We start from the raw sequence: 3,315 nt of genomic DNA, 5'->3' as shown, positions 1-3,315 counted from the left end.
CCCAGCAAAGTCTTGTGGAACCAAAGGGACCATGGTGACACTATGGAGCCTCATGGTTCTACAGGCCCATTGTTACACAGCAGCCACAGCAGGGCTGCAGAACCAAGGAGATCATCGTGACCCTGTACAACTGTGGAAACCTGTGAACCTACCAGGGAAAAGGCAGCAGAAATTCCCTGGAGAGACACACCACAGGCTCTGGGCATTCCTCAAAGCTCAGGGTGAGAAAAAAGGCTTCCCTGATGGTGCTCTGCAGCACTATGATAATTTGTCCCAGTTCTGTTCTCCCTATTGGCCAATTGGCCTTTCCTACTCCTTTTACACTTATATGTTCATGTTCTGGCGAGTTCTCCCTTCCCTGTCTTCCCATTGGTGTGTAACATTGTCCATCTACCCTGGCATTTCCTATTGGTCCCTTCCCTGTGTACTGCCCCTCAGCCCTCAGAGCATTGGAGCCCTGGTGCTCTCTTCTGCGCCCTCTTTCCCTGTATTTATACTCTGGACCCTCCTTTGTCTTTGACTCCTGGACACTTTTGGTGTTGCTCTACAATGAAGCACATTGGAACTCCATGTCTGGACCCTCCTGTTTCTTCACTGCTGAGATGCTGCATATGTGTGTGTGTGTCTCTGTGTGTGGGGGTGTGTGTGTGGGTGTCTGTATCTACATGTCTGTGTGTGTATGTGTCTGTGTGTGTGTGTCTGTGGGTCTGTGTGTATGTGTGTCTGTGTGTATGTGTGTCTGTGTCTGTGTCTGTGTGTATGTGTGTCTGCAGTCTGTCTGAGCTGGTGCTCTCATGGCTCCTGCCCATTGGCACAAGGTTGTGTCCACCACCACCATGGACCACAACAATAACTCCTTTTCTTCATTTACTCTGTGGTGTAAATGAACTATTCTGTCTGATCATGATCAGAAAAAATCAGAGCTATATTTATATAAATTTATCTGGTATTCAATCTTTAATCCTGTAGGACAAATTGTGTAAAAGTTCAATTCCACCTGTCCAATCTTTTACACCTTTGACAAAGACTGGGGCTGGGATTGGATCCAGCTGCTCCCAGTCTCCTCTTTTAAACGGAATTTTAGAAGTCTAGGGGTCCTCCAGGGGAGGATCCATGGTGGCTGTTGGGTGTCATTTCTTCATCTCATGACTCAGCAGGAGTTTCTCCAATAAAGAAATAAAGCTTTTGCCTGAAGCTCCCACTGTGCGCCCATGACAGGAACCCCTGTGAGTGTCTGGGACATCCCAGCTCTTTGGCAGCCTGGGGACTCCTGGGATGTCACCATGGAGCCCCCATGAGTGCCTGTGACAGACCGGTGCCTTTGCAGCCCAAGGTCCGCTGGGATGTCACCATGGATGACTGTGACTGCCTCTGACCACACGGCTCTTTACCATCCCCAGAAAGCTCTTGGAGGTCTCCATGGAGCCCCTGTCTGTGCCTGTGACATTTCAGCTCTGGAACAGCCTGGAGACTCTTGGAAAGTCTCCATGGAACCCCTCTGAGGGTCTGTGACAAATCTATCCTTAGCAGGCAACCATCCCCAGCCCCCTGTTGCTATGGTCAGTTTCCATGGCAACCATCACCAGGCCCCTGTTGCTATGGTCAGTTTCCATGGCAACCATCACCAGCCCCCTGTTGCTATGGTCAGTCCCTCGGCAGCTCCATGGAGACTCCATGTCGGGGTGGTTGCCATGGACACCAGCTCAGGCCTGCAGCCAGAGCCCGTTGCCATGGCAACCATTGGCAGCCCCATCCCCAGGCTCATGGGATCCCAGAACCACAGAATTGGCTGAGCTGGGAGGGACCCATCAGGATCCTCCAGTCCAACTGCTGGCCCTGCACAGGACACCCCAACAATGCCAGCCTGGGCCTGGCAGTGCTGTCCAAACGCTGCTGGAGCTCAGAGAGCCCTGGAGCTGGGACCCTTCCCTGGGGAGCCTGGGCAGGGCCCCAGCAGCCTCTGGGCAAAAACCTTTTCCTGAAATCCAACCTGAGCCTGCCCCGACTCAGCTGCAGCCGCTCCCTCCACTCCTGTCCCTGGGCACCAGAGGGAAGAGGTTCCCACAGCCCCAGCCAGGGACCCACTCCCAAGGCTGTTGCCATGGCCACCAGGGCTGGGACCAGCTGGGATGCTCGGTTTCCACGGGCAGGGGTTCAGGAATGAGAGTCCCCAATTTCCTGCTCCCGCTAAAACCGTGCTGCCCTCGCTGCCCTCACGCCTCCCATGGAAAGCACAAAAGACAAAGATCCCAGGCTGGGATAAGAGCAATTTATTGGGAACAGCAACGAGATAAGGAACAAAAGGAATGGAAAAAATATTGACAACAGACAGGATAAATAAAACTATTTACAGGGAAAACTAAAACACAACTCACTGGGTCTCCCTCGCCACAATTTCCCCTTCCTGGAAAGGACAACCTTCTCTTCAGGGAGAGAGAGAGAGAGAGTCCCTTTCCTGTCCCTGGCAATGACCTGAGGTGGGAGTGAATGTAATGACATGGCCATGGCCAGACCCTCATGTTTTTCAATGCCACATCATGTCATTGGGAGGGGCACGACAAGGAACTGGTGTCTTCCCCACACAGATCACAAGGAAAATGGATAACCAGGGCTCTTCCCAATGTGGATCTTCCAATGATCGAAGAAGTTGGGGCAGAGCACAAAAATCCTCCTGCACTTGGGGCACTGGCAGGCCTTCCCTTACCGGTGCCTCCGTTGGTGACTTGTCAAGGCAGATCTCTGGGTGAAGTTCTTCCCACACTGGGGACACTCGTAGGGCCTCTCCCCAGTGTGGATGCACTGGTGGGTGATGAGTTTGGAGATGTGCTTGAAGCCTTTCTCGCATTCAGGGCAGCAGAAGGGCATCTCCCCAGTGTGAATCCGCTGGTGGTGGAGGAGATCGGAGCTGATCCGAAACCTCTTCTGACACTCAGGACACTTGTAGGGCCTCTCCCCAGTGTGGATGCGTTGGCGGGTGATGAGGTTGGGCTTGCGCTTGAAGCCCAACCTGCACTCAGGGCAGTGGAAGGGCAAGTCCTTGGTGTGCATCTGCTGGTGCTGGAGGAGATTGGAGCTTCTCCAAAACCTCTTCTGACACTGGGGACAAACTCGTAGGGCCTCTCCCCAGTGTGGATGTGTTGGTGCCTGGTGAGGGCGAAGCTGCCGCTGAAGCTGTCCTGGTTTAGGGCAAATTTGTTAAAGAATCTGCAAAGGAGGGTCCCTCCAGAAAGCAAACCCACACGGCACCTCCTCCCCAACTGGTTTGGGAAGAATTCCTCGGAGAGAAGTGGAAAGGACCTGTTTATTTGAAAGACA

This window comes from Ammospiza caudacuta, chromosome 11 (assembly GCF_027887145.1).
Source record: "Ammospiza caudacuta isolate bAmmCau1 chromosome 11, bAmmCau1.pri, whole genome shotgun sequence".
NCBI classification, from domain to species: Eukaryota; Metazoa; Chordata; class Aves; order Passeriformes; family Passerellidae; genus Ammospiza; species Ammospiza caudacuta.
Note: the sequence above shows the minus strand (reverse complement) of the source record.